This window comes from Triplophysa dalaica, chromosome 7 (genome assembly GCF_015846415.1).
Source record: "Triplophysa dalaica isolate WHDGS20190420 chromosome 7, ASM1584641v1, whole genome shotgun sequence".
NCBI classification, from domain to species: domain Eukaryota; kingdom Metazoa; phylum Chordata; class Actinopteri; order Cypriniformes; family Nemacheilidae; genus Triplophysa; species Triplophysa dalaica.
In genome coordinates this window covers 20213339-20232881 of record NC_079548.1, presented here as the reverse complement: position 1 = coordinate 20232881, position 19543 = coordinate 20213339, and the positions used below count along the sequence as shown (strand labels likewise).

Here is a 19543-nt window from a genome sequence, read left to right as displayed (position 1 = left end):
GAAGTCAATGCATTGGCGAGTCTTTTTGTTCTGCGCAAGAACTCACGTCAAAGATGTTTGAAATGACAAGAGAGTGTGTAAATGACATTTTATTTATGTGTGAACTATGACTTTAAAGCCGACCTGTTTTACCACTCATGGAAGGTTTGCATTTGTTACAAATGAGCTACTACATGTAAATACTTAGCGCCCATTAATTTACAAGTGGCTGTGTGATAAGCAACCTAATGTACAGCAAGCCGGTTGTTATCGCAAAATAAAGCCCTTTAGGGTGAAACAAGATTCTGATCACCTTGTCTGGGTTTATCCTGCGATAACCACCGACTGCTTGTATGTGATCCTTTGCATAAAATCCCCATTTCAAAGCCAAACAACCGATGTGTTTGCAGTTACGTCTCCATCAGTTTAATGAACCACTTGACCCCTGCGACTCGCAATATATTTAATAAGCGTAAAATAACTTTCCCACTGTCGCCTCAAAAAAAACCTAGCTTTTGTTGCCATGTCACATCTCCCTAAGCCCAGAGAGACTGCATTTATCATAGATTTGCCGACAGTCATTTGAAAGGGAATTGGTTTTATAAGAGAGAGAGAGAGAGCGGGAGCGAGAGGGAGAGAGGGAGAGAGATTCACTCCGCACACCCACACGCCTCTTGGTCTGGGGGCGGATGGCTGTGAGCTGTTGCCACATCTCATTGTCTGAGCTCTCTCTATCTCGCTCTCTTCAAAGATCTCTCTCGCTCTCTCTATAATGCACAGAGCTCTTTAAGTAATGTTCCAGAGTGCTCATAAAATATGCACCTTTTTTAAACATTAGCAACCACACGCATCGGATTTATTGCATAATGAATCAACACATTAAACCTGACAAGGTTAGCTGAGGGAAAAGACTTCATGCCGATGGAATGTGGGATAGTTCGGCTTAACGTATCCACTAAATGAAGATGTTAGGCTCCTATGTGCCTTCAGATATCTAAACCTCTTTATAAACGAATGCCTTTGTGTCAGACCCCTGTTATGACAAGGATACATTTCAAAATTACTAACATTTTTTACAGTTTTACTGCTGGAATTGCCTCTCTGTTTGAAGCATAAATCTTTGATGTGGGTTGAAGTCAAATGACGTCTAACTGACATTTCTTCTGATAAATCATTGATAAGCTCACGGTTGTGAAGGTTTAAGCAGGTTTTTGCAACTTTACTTGAATCGATAAACTAATACGTAATAATTTGTTAGTTGTGGAAATAACACTACAACTGAGTGGGAGCAATTTGTGTAAAATTGATATAAATAGTTCCTCCACATAATGAGGAACAAAAGTGTCTTTAATTGGATTTGGGACCGTGGGACACAATAAAATGAGCAAATCCCTTTCTAAAAGACATTTTGTACAGTCGTGAAAAACCCAAAGCATCTAAAGACTGTTTTAATGTGACCATAATAAAAACAAAAAGAAGTTGACATTTTATTGTTTTTAAACCAAGCAACCCTTGGGACACCGTTCTTCAAATGATCAGAATTCGTTTCTTGTCAAAAGGAGATATGAACGGTGGTCGTGGAAAGAATGGATGAATGTGGGAGAAAATAGAGAGGGAGGGAGTGGGTGAGAGAAAGAGAGAGGTTTCTGATCCTTGTGGAAATGGTCTGTAATTGCTGTGCTGAGATGTGGGCCTGTAATTATTTGGGGAGGAGGAGCAGGTGGTAGGTCACGGAGTCGGCAGAAATCCACCTCCTCTGCTCAAGACTCATTTACGAGAGGTTGGTTACACTCTTGAAGGCATAAGGAACGGGATTACAAAGAGCGAGGGTGCTTTTATGTCTAAGCTTTTTATTGTTGGATCATTTCTTGGCCTTCAAATGACTCTTTTCCTATAGGAGCATGTTACGTCCGGGTCGGGGAGGTCATCTCAGCTGAGACAAAATGGGGCAAAATTGTATCGCGCCTCTCTGAAGGGGTCAACTTTAACCTCTTTAACTCAAGGGAAGCTCTCTTGTGAGCGACCTGCTCTTACTTTCCTCTGATAAAAAGATGAGGTTGTCTCCACTTATCTCCTTTTTGAGGTATATTAGAGGCTGAGCTTCATGCCCAGCCACTATTGTGTGCTTATAGGATGGAGTGGGTAAACAAACCTGGTCTGGGTGATACGTTGATATTGGATCATTTCACTACTGTATGTGTCTACCTTGAAATGGCTTAAAAAATCCAACTAGAGGAACAGTTTAACTTGGATTAGTATACTAAATATATGCCTCTTTCCTTAATATAACAATATATAAATGAAAGATCTATGTAATGCAGTTAATGTACAGTATATTATTATATAATTTATTATAATATATCATTTTTCTTAAATATTTTAGTGTTCAGGTTATTCCATATGATCATGTTCATCGTTCGATTATCGAATTTTGTATAATTATAATTTTTAATCATTTCTGTCTCGTGGATATGCTGAGAAATGTAGCCTACTTTTGAGGATGTAATTGAAATAATATGAAAATTTACATTACATTCCAGGATTTCCAAAGCAAACTATTGATAATTGGGGTGGGACTTTATGTATTAGAAATGAATAGGATTGTGAAGAGTGGCCACTGTCTGGTTTTAGGGAGAGGGGTCGAAAAGATCGTTGTCATATTTCATTGTTGTCATTCTGAAACCTCAGACTGTACTTTTTTTTAAAGATTATATACTGTTGTTACATTAGTTGTTGTTATTAGTTAGACCCAGTAACAAATATGAGTAGTAATAAGGATGTCTGGTCAAATATAAACCTTAAAATATGGAGATATGAGGTTTCGAAAAGGACAGCAGTGATATGTGATGTCAGCCGTATTCATCGAAGAAGTCAGTTCAGAGGAACGTTGTTATCGTGATGAAAGATGAGAAGGACAAACATGTGGTTTTAATTGGAACGAAGAGATGACTCACACACTGTAAGAATGGGAACGCGCATTAAGAAAGTAAATAGGATCAACATTTCACGCCGAGTTTAAAATGCAGCTGTAGTTAATAATGTGCACAAAAAATTTAACTTGCATCTACTCTTCTGCACTGCGTTCTGAATGGAGTAGTATAATGATCGGAGGACACCGAGTCCGTTCCTAATGAAGTTCTCAAAAATAAATCAATCTGCATGTAACCTGCAGAGGGAAGACACACTCTCCGATGTTTCCATGGAAACCCTGAGTGAGCTGCAGGAATATGAAGTGTTGTCACGGGGTCAGGGGGTTATGTGTTAAATGTGCCGTCTAACAGAATCACTCGTGATTCCTACCCAATCGCTTTGGAGCGAAGACAAAACCAGCACAATCTGTTCTGCCCGGAGACCTCTGCTGCTGATCACGGTGAATTCACACCTGGGTTTGGACTAATTGAATCTCGATGCACCGTCATCCCGGCCAATAGTGCGCCATCGATCGCCCTTGCTATTTATCGTAGGCTGCCAGAACAAGCATCCTTTCATTCTTCTTACATAATGTAACATTCACTCTGTTAGTCATACAGCGTTTGTTCTTTCATGTTGTGTACAGTGTAATTAGATCCATTTTAAACCTATTGGCTGGACTCTAAAAACTTGAAAACATTGTGCAGTATATATTGGTAAAGCAATAAGCAATGCATCAAATGTTGATTTGACATTTTTAATATGTTTTCAAAACTCATAGGACTGTGATTGCATTACATAACTACAGGAACTCCCCCTCCGACACATACATCAAAGGGTTATTTTATTCATATATACTGTACTTTTTTTAATGCGGAGGTGACGCACACAGTTTCTGCGAATCTCATATTAATCTCGAGTACCTATAGAGTAGTATTGCGTACGTCATATCTTCGAGTCTTCAGGTTGATCACACTTATGAAAGACGGATACAGCGGTATGATAATTTACGAAAACAAGCGAGTCCTGCGCGAGCACACAATACATCTGCATAACTGTTGATTGACTATAAGTTTGTGTTGTGTATCGTATCCACGTAAGCGGCGATTGCAATCAAAACACAGACATATGACTTAGTTTCTCTTACCTGCTGCACTTCATGACGGCATCTTTAAGCGCTGGGACCGCTCCATCTATCAGTTTCAAATGATCTCCAAATCCAGCTTTTTGTCCACCATTTATATAACTCTGATAACCCAAATAAAGTAAACAAACAAACACACACAGCTGAACTTCTGCGAAGTGCATTGATGGACGTGCTCTTTCTCTCGCTTTAGCTGGTTGACGTGTGGTCGTGTTTTTTCGGGAGAATTGCCCAATTAGGGACTTTCATGTTGTAAAAAAATCCACAGAAAGACTGTCATACGCCCACATTGTTTTTTGATAAGTTGAACATGTTACGTATGAGAATCCAGCCTTTTTAACATTGTCAGAATGCATGAAAAACTGCTGAATTCGCTTTTAAAGAGGAAAAAGTGTAGAATTGATATTGAAATGTTTTGTAGAGATTTCATGCAAAGACTTGTAGAGATCACCCGATATTGGATTTAGCAGATATCAATAACTAAGGTGGACATTACCTGCCGATAACGATTAATTAACTATAGATTTTTGTTGAAATTGAATAACACTAAGTAAAATAACAATGAAGTTTATTAGCTTACAGCAAATAAACAGTATTGCCTGAACCATGAAACTGTAAAGTTCCTTTAAATAAAACACCTAAATATGAACTATATTGATAAGTATTAAGCTCAACTTTCTTCATTGATCATTAAAAAATGAAGTAAATAAAAAATCTTGCATCATATTAATGACATCTGAGAGATCAATTGTAATATTTTAGAACATTACAAATACAGTTTTTATGCTAAGACATTGCCTAAGTGAGCATAGTCTTTCTATTCTTGAAAATATTATTCTTTAAAAGCTGCTTCATAGAGGAAGACATGATATGTCCATGATACGAATGATGTCATCTGCTTCTATGTGCAGCGAAGTCTTGGATTACTATAATCATAATGATTAACCCAAGAATACCATGCGCTTTGACAAACTTGGTCTCTTAGCAATATTTAGAAGTGTGTGCCTAATGTCTTAAGAATCTTTGCAGACTCCGGAGGGGAGTTTTACTGTAGATCTGCTGGCTCTCTGTTGACCTTGGTGATTTTGTTGATGTACTATACTGTCGGGACTCATGTATGTGTATATGCGTGTTTCTTCACTTAAAAAAAATGTCAGTAGTATTACATCTGATCGTGTTGCCACTGTAATCTCTGTATATGTTTTCTGTTGCGAGGTGAGGCTCACACATAGTCTCATTGGTTGGGATTTTTGCAGATTAACAATAGTTATCGATATCAGGGCCGATTAATCAGCAAAAACGTTGAATTGGTCAACCTCTAGATACTTTTGTTCTTTTGTCATTATTTCTGTTGCGTTTATTTGTAAAAGCTACTCATGGCCAAAGCTTGAGTGGTTTTCACCACGTTTAGGCAGTCCATGCAAAAATGACTGTAATGCACTGCCTCTTGTGCATTATTACATAAGTAAAGCACAGGCCAAAAGAGTTTTGTCTTTCTGAGTATTGCTGTTCTCTAAATGCATTTAATTTGCTTTATTTCTATTCATTTGTCACTTAATAGAAATAGGTATTTGTTGTGCATTTAATGTTATACAGCACAAAGGGCTTTTGTCATCTCACATGTCTAAATTAGGGCTGCACAGTGTACCGTTGCTACGTTAGCATCGCTAAACTAAAGCTTCAAAATACCTGCGATGCCTCTCTATTTTTGAAACCGTAGTATCGCAGTACCATAGTTAATGTTGCATATACGCATTAATATTCATTTGAACACTTAAAATTGCCTTTTTGCAGTGTTTATCTCCAAAGTGAATGTTTTGAATGTCTCAGACGAGTTAATGATTCAAATTGGCGATTTGAACGAGTTGGTTAAATGATTCACTAACTCACTAAATTGACGCCTCCTGCTGACCGTCTTAGTTCTGCATTTAAAGTAAGTTTAATATTTCCCTTTAGAAAGTCGTATCAATGAAATTTTTCCACATATCACACGTGACAAATGATCTTGTGTACTTTAGTATTTACTACAATAAACTACTAAAACTCATAGATACTGGTGTTTTAGAGTCTTACCATAGTAAATATTTAAATATAGTACAGTATTTGCTATAATTTATCCAATTACTACAGTTAACACAACAACATATTCTAGTGCAAAGTATAATACAGTTTACTATAGTAAATACAAAATATTTCATCTAAATCTGAGTTTTTTGTATTGATTTGAATTATATGGCACAGCATTGTTATACTACTTGTTATCAAGGTACTTCAGCTGGTATAGTATTGTAAGACATGTTTATGGTACCGTGACAACCCTAGTCTAAATACATGGTTGGATTAAAGTTGGAGATAAAGGTGTGCAATAATATCCTTAATCTTGTTTTAACGATGTGCGAAATCATATTTACGAATATGTCACGCGTTTTTCTAAGATCCACTTAAAACAGCACTTAGTAATCACAAATACTTAAGTCAAGCACTACACCTGCACAACTAACGCGGAGTTAGCATGTTAGCCGATCACGCTGACTCTGTCTGCTCTCAAATGATGCGGCTGTGTGCAGAAGTGCTCGCTTGCGCAATCACAGTAATGTTACTCGACGTGACCTGAATTTCTAGCCGCAATTCAAAGCTCTAATGTGGGTAGGGTTGTGTGAACGAGCCATTCGACTCCATACAATGGAAGTCAGTGGGTTTCAGTATTGTTTGGTTTACGTTGTTCTTTAAAATGTCGTCTTTTAAGTGCTGCACAAGTAATGAATGATTGAATGATGGCGGGATTTGAGTCGAATCGGGATTTGAATATCCTGCAAGATGGAAATTGTACAACATTTGACCATAGTATGCAATATATCGCCTGCTTATCGTTATCGGAAAATCCCAGAAAATTTCTATCTATTTTTTTTGCCTAACTCACACTCTCTAAGTGGGAGACCTTCGGTCTGCGACCAGATCTGTGGTCGGGACAGTCCAGTGGTGTTTCTCATGAAGTGCATTTTGAAAATGTCTAAAAATAATAAGAGGATCTCTATGAGGATGCTTCAGCTACTTGCGCTCTTTTTCCAAAAAAAAAGGTTAAGCAGGGTTTGAGCACATGATAAATGAAAGAATGCATGGATTTCTCTGGTTGTTTTTTAACCCTTGAAAAGTGATTAGTTAGTGCTCTGTATTTACTGGGGTTTGGATCTTTCTTCACTCATTAAGTAGGCCGATGTACAATATTTAACCCTGCAAATTGATCTTCATTGGCTTTGCGCAAACACACACACAGATTTCTACTAGCTGCCCTCAAAATGCTCTTCTCTGAGGGGTCACAACCTTAAAATGGGTCACAAAGTCCGAACCCTAACCCTAAACTGTGAATAAGAGTGCTCATTGCAATTAACTGTATAATCATTCATAGTTAAGATAAGCCTATTCATTTTTTATCAACTTTTGTCAAGGAAAGAATAAACGATTCTTACGTATTTTGTTGTTTAGGCATTCAGTATTCAATCATACAGTGAGAAACAATATTTAGGAACACAATACTTGCTCGAGTGTTTATTTCATGTATTTTCCTGGTAAATATTGTTCTTAATATATTTTTGTGTTTTATTTTAGATGTTTTTTTTATCATTGGATGGGTCTATGCATTCTTGCACAAGGTCCAAATTACCTCGTTCACATTTTTCTTCAATTACACAGAATGAAAACGATATCAACACAGAGACGAGATTTTCTGGAGATTGGATTGTGAATCTAAAGTAAGCCAGTTGTCTGGCCAGAAGGAGATAGAGATGATCCCTTTGATGCGATTAGGACGGGGTCTTGCGCTAGTCATTATACTGATACAGTCGCCACACTGCACACATTCCTCACGGATAGCACACAACATGCGCTCCGTCTGATAAAGCCTGTGTGCATCAGATTAACACTGACAGCATGATGTTGTCAGAGGAAAGCCCAGCTGTTGTTGGCTTCTGAACATTTGTAGTGTCAATCATTTATTATGCACCACATTGTTGGAAACTCCATTTTGGATGTTGGGAGAAACACACTTAATGTAAAGTGCATTTTAATTACAGTGATTCCGAAACAATTCACAGTATTATATCACTCAAACACTCAGGTGAGGGGTTGTTTCACAGATCTGACCTAAAGTCAGCTCTATCTTCTTATGTAGTCAGCTTCTATTCTACATTTTATAAGCAGTTATAGGGTAGCTGTCCGTTAAGTTGATTCCTGTCACAGTTTTTGTAGCCTAATATTTTCACTGTGGACTGTGGATTTGACATGGTGGCAAGCCTCAGCAACTCACGTTGCAGATCTTTTACACATTTATTTCGGCAGCGCGTGGATGTGTATGTAGATGTAGAATTGATGCTCACTCATGATACTGAACAACACCTTTCATAAGAACAAGAGTATGGGGTTAATGTGCCAGTTTAATAGAAAGTGTGATATTAAAACTCAATGATCATCACTTTATAGCACACCCTGTTACGTTGAAAATCTCCATCACTGGTGATGCGTGAAGTACAGATATTATCTCTTCTACATTTTTATGCATATTTTTTTTTTCAATTTTCCACAAACACTCTTAGAAATAAAGGTGTTAAATGGTTCTTCAAAGCGATGCCATAGAAGAACCATTTATGGTTCCACAAAGAACCATTCAGTCAAAGGCTCTTTAAAGAACCATCTCTTTATTACTTTTTTATAATCTGAAGAACCTTTTTCGCAACAAGGACCTTTTGTGAAAGCGATGTTAAAGGTTCTTTGTTCTATGGAACCAAAAGGTTCTTCCATGGCATCGAAGAACCTTTTGAAGCACCTTTTGTTCTAAGAGTGTATGATGTCCAAAAAACGTCATTTTATTATGTTCTTAACAGATTTTTAAAAAAATACCAAAAAAGACTGGATAAAAAATGTGGAAAATGTCTCATTCAACGGGAAAAACTTTTTTACGGTATATTTCTGGCACCCCAGCTGCCGGAAAATGTTAGTATTTTTTGCGATTTATTTACAGTGTTTTTGTTAAATAGGGCCAAAAAACCATCAAATTAACAGAAAAAGTTTGCACATTTACAAGAAAACCGAGAAAACCTTGTCATTTTACTCTTTTTTTTAAAAAAATATTTCTGGTGCCCTATCTGCCCAAAAATGTATATTTTTTTAACAGTGTATTGTCTAACTTTAAACAGTCTCTAAATTGAGAAGGCCTATGTTTTTTTCTGTTTTGCCTACATATGATGTTAATGTTTTAGAAACAAGGTTCGTTTTGCAGGACTTAATTATTTAAAATTCTCATTTTCCATAATCAGCAACATGAATATAAATCGGCATGATTGCATCACTGCTCTGGGAAACATGTGAGATCATAATGCAGAATCTCACACATGGCTTGTCTGCTGGACAAAGGCTTTTTACATGTTTCTGAAACAATTGTGAAGAAACGCTATACAAATACAGTGACTTGGGTGAAGTAGACATTTTATAGATAAGGTAACAGAGCTTTTCCTACTTTTTAGAAATGAATTTCAGGTCCTGGCACAGCAGATTAGAAAAATACAGTAGGCGCATGCTTAGTTTCATGACAACGGCGAAGCGGCATTTCATTTCTGCTGAACCAAAGGCTAAATCCATAACACATTCCTTTTCTGCCTTGCAAGCACTGCTATTTCTTACCAGAAATGCAAATCTAGTTTACCTTTCTGCCTGCCAACAATGCTGTTTTTCTCAGGATGATTTTCTCTGATTTTTCGGTATGCATAGAAATATTGATTTCAATTGACAATTTCTGATAATAACCTGCCTTTTTAATAACAGTGTACTCACAAGTATGTAGGTATGGCAGGGATGGTATAAACTAAAGTATTTACTACAGGTCGTTGCATTATTGAAAACTGAGGCAATCGCAAAGTGTAATGCTGCATTACCACCTCAGGGTGTGCATTAATTTTCAATAAATCAACACACAATTGTCAGTTATATCATAAATAACATTTATACTCTAAGAAGTCATGCACAGAATAGCAGTTTATGTGAACTCTTGGTCTAATGCCCAGCTCGAAGAAAAATAATTATTTGGCTGATGATAAGAGCAAAATAATTCATAACTACAAAAATGTCTTGCAGTCTGTTCCTGTTCTTAGATGCTTTTTACAGCGACATTCTCTATATTGCTAACTCCAGTCTTCTTTATTTCCAAGCTGTCAGGGGCAATGCCAGGCATTCAAATCAGCCTCTGGGTGCATAGCAGTATCGTAAATGACGGGGGACATGGTGCATTGGTTAAATTAGCAGGTAATCGTAACATTGTCGGGTTGAGCCCTGCATATGGTGTGTTACACCGCATCCTAACCAAACACGACGCAATGATATTCCTGCGATAAGCAATTTGTTTGGCCATACCGAACGCGGAAAAGGGGCTGGACGCGAGAATCAATCACCAAACATTGCCAATCAGAACAGTTTTTCTCACTTTCCACGCTGCCTCGCATGCTGCAGTTTAAGAGCGCACAAAGAGAGATGCGTCTTGTTCTCATGACTTCAGTGATACCTCACCAGACGCTATGTTATAATTGTAGAATCTAAACGTATGTAATCAAACGTATATAGGCTGTCCTCATCCAGTGTTTGGTGTAACTAGTTACCAAGTAATTTGTTACTGTAATTTAATTACTTTCCCCGTGGAAAAGTAAAGTAAGGGATTACTCTTATTTTTTCTGTAATTTTATTATTTACTTTTGATGTAACTAAATTATTTATGTAATATATGAGTGTGCAATGGTGGAATTGACATCAAAATTCAAAGTCTTACTTTAAAATCTGTGCTTTAATGTATGATTCTCAAATTTGTAATACTTTAGTCAGTTAATACTACTTAATGGAGTTTAATATTATTTATTTGAATGAATTAAATAACCCGTGCCATGTCTATCCTTGAAACACTTAACTAGTCAAGGTTGATGTAGGATATAGAAAGTAATTAGTAATAAGTAACTAAATACTTTTTGAAGACCGAAAATTGTACAGTAATCTAATTACACTGTTGAATATGTAATTAGTAACTAGTTTTTTATTACTTTTTCAAAGTAACGTACTTAACACTGTCCTCATCCATGTGTGGCGATTCATATTCATGAGGTTCAGAACTTACATCGAATGGGACCTTTGTGTGGGCGGAGCTGTCAGCTGCGACGTCGCAGAAATAGAAACCGTTTTTAAAATAGGAACGGCCGGGGTTGGTTTGGACAAACCCTCTGATTAACGTGGAAAAGATACGTTTTATTAAGTAATCATACATTTTCATACATTTAATATGAAGAGTTGCATTTCAAGTCATATCAATTAAACTGAATAACTTGGTTTGTTTTATTTAAGAATACAGCAAACTAACACAAGAAAAACATGAGATTTTTTTCAATAAATATAAAGCAGCAATTCTTGATGTATTGTATTATTCAATATATTGCTATACTGCAATATACAATGTATTCCTCAAGGTTCCTCAAACGGTGTTCACGAGGGAATTGCGAGGAGTTGTGGCAGTTAAATTAGAGAAAAATATACTTTCCAAGCAAAAGAACTGGTAAGTGACGGAGTGGAGGTTTTCACCTTTAAGCTCTGGAGCAAGTCACTTAACCTCAGGTAGCTCAGCAGATGCAAATTCCTTCAGCGTCAAGTAATCCTGAAAAATTCCAACCAATTCCCAGAATATGTAATTACGATGTGATGTGTGATTTGATGTGGTACAAAAGAGACGCATTTGTTTTACTGAAAATGTGTAATGACCAATAGCAGCTCTTTAATTGACAGGTAATGAAATCATGTCCAGAGTTTCCCCGTTATGATATTGTAATGGCATGCTCGCTCATCCCATAAATGTTTGTTTCACCATGACTCTTAGGCAGTGAAAGATTCAATTAATTAATAAATCCATAAATGCACCCCATAGATGAAGTTTCGCTAAGGTTAGCAGTAAACAGTCAAGCCTTCATAGCAGATGAAAGGTCAAAACTTTGTTACAGCATGTCTGTTTGAATGCATTTTGAGTGCTAGTCAGGACATGATTTGTAGGCTGGAAGCTAAGTAAGAGCTTAGGCGTTCCCACCAATCTTACCTCTAACAATTCAGTCTTTCATGTTTCAAGGACATTGCGGGGAAACTTAATATCTCAGTTTGTTTTCTTGCTTTTTGATTTTTTTGTTTAATATTGCATTTCAGATTTTGTTGCTGCTGTTACTCATAAACACCTTTTTGCATACTGCGAAGTTTTATGCCGATTTACACTTCAACCAAACATATTCTTGCTTTTCAGTCACCGTTTTTGTCATGGTTTTCATGCCTTGTCACAGAAGTGAATGTGCTGCACACGTCCCCTTTACCGATAGTCACGAATAACCAAGCTTGTAGACACAAAGCGTATGTTGGCCTCGTATTCCAAATAGCGCTCTCAATTAGGCTGGCAGATGTAGCACACGAGGACTGGGATGATAAAATTAGCAACGCTGACAGAATATAGAAAAGAAACCATCCAAAACCTTGGCCACTCCTTCCGACCTCACTTGGCTCTTGACAAATGTGATTCATGTGAACGGAGTGTTGGCTTTACATCTTGCTAACTGTACCTAGCATTAACAACGACAACGTTAGCGAAGAACGGAAGTTTGTTTAGTAGTACAGAGGGTGAATGATATAAATAATTGAAGTGTTTGAATTACAGTAAATAAAATATGAGTAGGCCTATACAGTCAGCATTCCATCTGTTTGTCTGATGTGTTAGAATTTTTTGTTTTTGTTTGTTTGTTTAATGGGCTCATCCTAAGGCATTCTGGCATTGCTTTTTCCAATGTGATGATGTACATGTGATGTCGCATTTATAAGTATGGATTATGTCAAAAACGGTGTCTACAGTGCCTTAAAATGCTGTGTGGCAGGAGTGCCACATGCCCAGACCTGGTCTCGCCTAACCGTTATGTAAACCACCCACATGTAGCGCCTGGCTCTTAGCATCTCCACCTCTCTTCATTGTACTCCCGAGTTCTCTCTCTTTCTCATTTCCATGCCCTCACATATTACAAGGATGTTGCCGATATCTTTTTAGTGAGGTATAGGGCGTTATGGAGGGATTGCAGAGGGAATAAAGAAAGGAGAGGAGAGCGTGTCAAAGGGTAGGTAAAAAATGATGAAAAACCCTTGAGAAAGTCTTTCATCCTTCAGAGGAGAGAGTGGTCAAGCTCAGCATTTGTATCTCACCCTCTCATCCCATGAGTTCCCTTGAAGCCGTGTTAAAGCCATAGACTTTATGAAATATAGAAGTGATGTCTGTGACGTCACCCGTAGGTTTTTTGAAGAGTAAAAATGAAGCCTAAATTAGGCGGAGCCGTTCGTCGCCATCTTGGAATCGCGTGTCACTTCCGTATAATCGAATATGGGCAAAGATGTAGGACATGGGTGGAGCTGACGTGCCTGGTTTTGAAACAAACCACGCCCGCCAAGCTCGATGTATTGACGGTTGACATTTAAACGTTTACAGCGGTTTACAGCTCACAATTGAGGTAAATTACAACTACACAAAAAATGTCTATGTGACCGCTAAATGGACACCTGTCACTCAAGTGGCCACGCCCTTAAATATTCCGAATTTAAGGTTTAATATAATCTAAATGGATAGATGTTTTTTCCTACTATGGAAGTCAATGGGGGGGAAATCTGTCTGGTTATACACATTCTTCCAAATATCTTTCTCCGTGTTCATCAGAACAAAGAAATTTTAGATTTGGAACAACTCGAGTAAATGATGACAGAATTTTCATTTTTGGGTGAATTTTCCCTTTGACTGTCTCTCTGCTGTGCCAATTTCTGCCAACGCTTGCAATTGAGCCATGAAAAGCATAAATATAAAGAATATGCAAATGTTTAATAAATGTGTATTTTCGTCCTTCATTTAATGGAGTGAGTGGCTCAGCTTCATCTTTCTCACAGTCAGGTGCAGTCCCACTTTTAGAGCTGCCCAGAGACAGAAGCAGAAAGGTGACCTGTGACGTCATGTCAAGCCCCTGAAGCCCAAGGCATACATGCTCTTGTCTCACGGTCACAGCTAAAAATGTGTCGAGAACTCGCAATCATTATATGTTTGATGTTTTAATGAAATATTTACTTTTCGTCAGTGCTTTTTAAAGTATCTTGGTGTATAACTATTTATATCTGACCCAAATCAGTTTGGTGGAGTCAGCCCAAATATGTCTTCTGTTTTAGGCAGCCGACAATGTTTTAACTTAATACCTCATGTATGAAACATTGCCTACATACACTTTAAGGATTAAATCAATACAAAGTCAAGAGTATCTATACATTGTGCACATATATATGCTGTGGTGTTATTTTCGATTAGCTTTTATTTTTATACCGTAACCGTTTTCATGTTCATTAAGGAATTTTGTTTTGTGCTTTTGTCAATTGCTTTTTTTGCTCTGAAACTGTGTTTTTTTATTTGTTTTTGTTTTTTATGTATTTTATTAAAAATATTAGTGATCGTATTTTAGTTTTTTGCTTAAGCAACATTTTACATTTTAATTTTGTTTCCTACTTTAGTTTGCCTACTATGGTAGTCAATTTTGTGAAAGTAATATCTTCATTCTCTTTAAATCGCTTGAATGTAACTCATTCTTGCTTCACTGCAATTATTGCTTCATTTAGTAAAGGAGGATTCGTGGAATATGCTAATGCTCTGAGAGTCTTAACAATGGAAGTTCAAAATATGCAAAAGTCACATGATTAATGTAGAGTTCCAGAAAGTAAGGGGTGTTCTTTTTGTGATCTTAATTTTTTTTTATATCTTAAAAGTTAATCTCAGTCCGTTTGTTCTACTGAACCTGTATTTCTAGTATGTTCTGCAAACTACTGAAAGGCTCCGAACAGTCACTGCTGTGAAAAAATCTTCCATTTATGTGAACGGAGTTGACGTGACTCTTCCTCAATTGCTCTGCGACTATTTGATCCACTCCTGTAACTGTATGATGTGATTAGTCACAACATATTTGTGACCAGAGCCATAGAGAGAAAGAGCTGCGACATGTGATTCATGGATCCTTGTTGTTATTTCTTTTAATTAAATATTTCTTTCTTTTTTAATTTTTTATTCATTAAACGACTTCTTTAGTTTGTTAAAAGTTTACCTCAGTTGGTCTGTTTAGCCGCAGCTCCATGCGCTACTAGTAACTTCTGGGAACCATTGAGAGGCTCCACGAACCGCCATTGCTGTGAAAAAACTGTTCCATTGGAGTAGGGCTGCAACAAACGATTATTTTGATAGTCGATTAATCTAACGATTATTCGATCCATTAAACAGCTATTATTTCAATGACTAATCAATACGTTTTTAATGATTAATCAGCTTTTGCAACTAGTTAAAACATTGAGGTATAGATAATTTACGTAATGAATGAAATCAATTCAGCTATTGAAATTTGCTTTAATGAACTTGAACCAACTGGTTACTCTCTTTAAGTTTGCTGATTCTGTCCAAATCGAATCACACAAATACTCTCTCTCTAGAAACAGTTCAGTTTAACTCATTCCCCGTCAGCCTTTAAAAAAAAAAGTTGCCAGCCTACGCCAGTGTTTTCTTACATTTTAACCAAACTTTGAAGGCTCACACTACATTTTCTGTATAGAATATATGGACAAACAATATGTCCAATGAAAGAATAGAGTCTCTTGATTTGAGTATCTTGATTAGATCTTTTTTTATCACTCCTTAGATGTGGGTAGGTTTCTTCAAAAATGCATCACTTTGATTAAAAGATAATTTTGAATCAATTAGTTTTTTTTGTCAAAGATTCCGCACAGATTACACAGAACAATTATTAAAAACCGATAAGAAATAAACTTAGGTTCTAGGATTCTGTATTTTCCCGAAAGGTGTGTAACAGCGCCACCTGCTGTTCAGCAGTATAACCACTGATTGCCGTTATAACTCGTTTGTCGGGGAACCGTTTTTTTTAAATGATGAGATAAATCATCAATCATGTCGGTGAAAGAGTTAATGAAAAGAGCAAGAAACAGAATAAAATATTTTAAAATAAAGTCAAGATATGACTCCTATCACTTAACTTCCCTCTCTTATAAGGATTTTCCTCTCATGTAATACCTAATAGTGTTATAATAATCAAAACAGGCTTGACTTTTAAACTCGATCAAAGCTTTTTACTTTGCAAAACAAATAAAAACATAACTGTAATTATATGATTATTGTTGTTATTATCATTGCTGTTATTATTGCATTCTCTCATAAAAAGATTTACCGCTAAATTAGTTAGTTAGGTCTAGATTGAGAACACTCGCCTCTCTTCGGCTCATTCTCCGGGATGTTTCCTTTTAAATACTCCAGCATGCAGGTTGTGCTGATGTGAAAGGCAAGTTCCGCCTTGCTTGCATTACACAACCGCATTTTGTCGTTTTCAATTTGGTAAATCTTTCCCACACTTTACTTGTTCGCATTCGTTTGTACTCCGCCATAATTCTCGCTGCGTGTCCTTCTACTGCGATAGCATTCAGGAAGGCTGCATTACACTCTAGCGTTACAGTGCCGTAGCGGTCAAATTGTGATATTGCAGGCCTTTAAATTAAGTCACGTAATCAAAACGACTACTCGACAACAAGAATATTTGTCGACAATGTCGACTAATCGTTTCAGCCCTACATTGGAGTCAACGGAGCTGACGCGACTCTCTCTCTCAATGGCTCTTTTTGTGACATAGAAAAAGATGGGCGTATTTAAACTTTGTATTTGAGACTGTTTTTGGTAAACCGAGAAAATACTCAACGATAGTGTTGACCGATTTTTACCACAGGGGGACTTTAAGCACATGCTTGAAGAATGTGAACAGTAAAGTCCGAAATATAACCATACATATGTATACTGTGCAATACTGTTTTGAGTTGTCGTATGTGAATGAATGGTCGTGAGTTTCCTGTCCAGTTATTAAATTTGGGGTTGTACAGTTATCCATGGTGGATTAAAGAGGAAGAATGCAGGGTTCCGCAGTGGTGATGTGCTGTCAGCTTCAGGACTTTGTTAACCTTAAGGCCCCGGCAAACTGAGGCTGCTCTAATTGGTGGAAGCCCTGAAGGGAAAGTGGATGATGCTGCGGATGATATGACAGATGCCCGCTCGAGTGAGAATCACCGAAGGATTACGGCATGGCAGTAAAGTGTTTATTTTGGTTGCTCTAGCTTCGAGATGATTTACCGGCGCTACATCGACAAACCCCAGTCGTAGCAGCCCTTCCCTAAACGGATACGTTGTCTGACAGTATAATAAGCCCTAGTCGCACGCTAACACTTTAGGAGCACAATATGTTCGTTAACTCCTAACACATGACTCTAGTAATACTTTCTCTTTCTCTCATCTTCTAAACAACATCTCGAATGATAAAACAAAATGTCAAAGCGCTTCGCTAGTGCTCCACCTCACTTCTCTCAGAACGAATGTCTGCTTACCTCCCACCAGAAAAATCAAACTCTGTTTAATGCAGTGTGGAACGGTGGTTGGTGCGAAAGAGGGATGATGCTATGGACAGTTTTTGCATGGATGAAAATGGAAACATCTTCAGCATGTTGTGTTTGTGTTTATACGAGTAAAGAGTGGTCCTCAGATCCACAGATGTGATCGCCATCATTTGTCGTGTGTTTAAGGGAAGTGCGTTGTTGTTTTTGCTTTACTAGCAAGAGTTTCTTGGTAAACAAGTTTCATTAGAAAGTGGAGTACCAAATTATATATTTTTTCATATTATGTTAGGAGAAGTGATCAGAATTATGCTTCATGAGTTCATGAGACTTTTATAATGTATTTTTATAAGTACTAGGATGTTTTTTATTCTTGTTTTTTACGCTCTCTTCGATAGACGTGTTTATTCTTCAAGACTTGGATTAAATTACTTTGGATCCAGTATAATCTGTATTATATTTTTTTGTCTCAATTGAAAACAAATCTACAGTAAAATGTGAATATTTTATTTACGCTTTTCTAACATTAGCACAGAATGCAATTTTAACCTTGGTGGAAACTCTTATGGTTGCTTGATCAATCATGTTGTCTCGCTTCCTAATACATGCTTTCCTGTAGCTCAGTGGTTTGATCATAGCGCTAGCAACACGAAGGTCTTGGGTTTAAGCCCAAGGAACAAATGTGTAGTATAATGCAATGCAAGTCGCTTTGGATAAAAGCATCTGCCAAATGCGTAAATGTATATGCACACATTTGTGGGCGGAGCTAAAAAACAATCCAGTACCTCAGAGAGGATTTATTTTTGTAGGCTAACCCCAGAAGTTAGCACCGAGCTGGTTACCTCGACCGAAAGCCAATTTGCCCGTAGACTTTTGGAAGATCACAAATTAACATAACATTTGATTCTTTTGAAGCCGAAATACAATTGGCAGAAGTAAAAATCTAACATGATGCTATAAACAGACCGTACTATGGGCGCACGATATCAACGTCACCAAGCCTCCGACAACTCTTTTAAACTGTATTAAAAATGTGTTCCCTGGAAAATAATTACTCTGTGAATGAATCCACATCTACTTTTTAAGAGATTTGTGCCCATGTTGCATTATTTGTGAGCTTTTTATGCGCGATGAGCAAGTCGCTTTTAGCAACTTGTTAGCAAACGCTGTTTTTAAGACACAATAAGGCTTTAGAAAATCGGGTTTTAACTCTTTCACCGCCATTGACGGGTCATCTGGTCATTTAAAAAAAAAACGGTGGCGCTATTACACACCTTTGGGAAAAAGTACAGAATCCCAGAACCTAGAACGTATATGTTTTAGTGGTTTTTAATGATAGTTCTGAGTGGAATTTGGGTGGAATCTTTGACAAAAAACGTTAATTATCTCTGCTGTTTAATCAAACCTACCCACATCTACGGAGTGATAAAAAACGAATAAATGAAGATAGAAGAATATGGTTTCTTTTGTTTAAAAGCTGAGACTCTGTTCTTTCATTTGACATATTGTTTGTCCATATATTCTTTACAGAAATTTTACTGTGAGCCATTAAATTTGGGTGTAAATGTTAAAAACCGCTGGCGTAGGCTGGTTTTTAAAAGGCTGGCGGGGAATGAGTTAATTGGTGTGTTTTATGTCATAGAATAAAACATGAAAATATTTTGAGGTTTGTTTACCACAGACCTTATTGAGGGCGATTTACCGAAAACCCATTCAAAGAACCCATAGACTTTGGAGCGATGGCACCGGAACTCGCTTCCGGAGGAGTAGGCATTGATGCTGTCTTTTGTTGCATGTCATACTGAAACAAAATCAGACACAAAGTGTTTGGGCAGCTTGATTTCAATAACAGCACTCTTGATTAAAGTTTTGAGTTTAAAAAGTTGTTCCTTTAAATTAGAAAATTTTGTTTTCTCAATTTATGACCCCTTTAAAAAAGTTAAGAGACAATCTGATGCTATCATCTCCCATGTTGGTCTGCCAATGACCCATGCAAGCTTTTGCTGATAA

At 37.2% G+C, this 19543-nt stretch overlaps 1 protein-coding gene across 8 annotated transcripts in view; it reads left to right on the top strand.

Moving 5' to 3' along the window:
- The window catches only part of baiap2a (BAR/IMD domain containing adaptor protein 2a), a 73722-nt gene that overhangs the window by 4198 nt on the left and 49981 nt on the right, over window positions 1-19543 (top strand). The gene's annotated exons all lie outside the window — the stretch shown is intronic.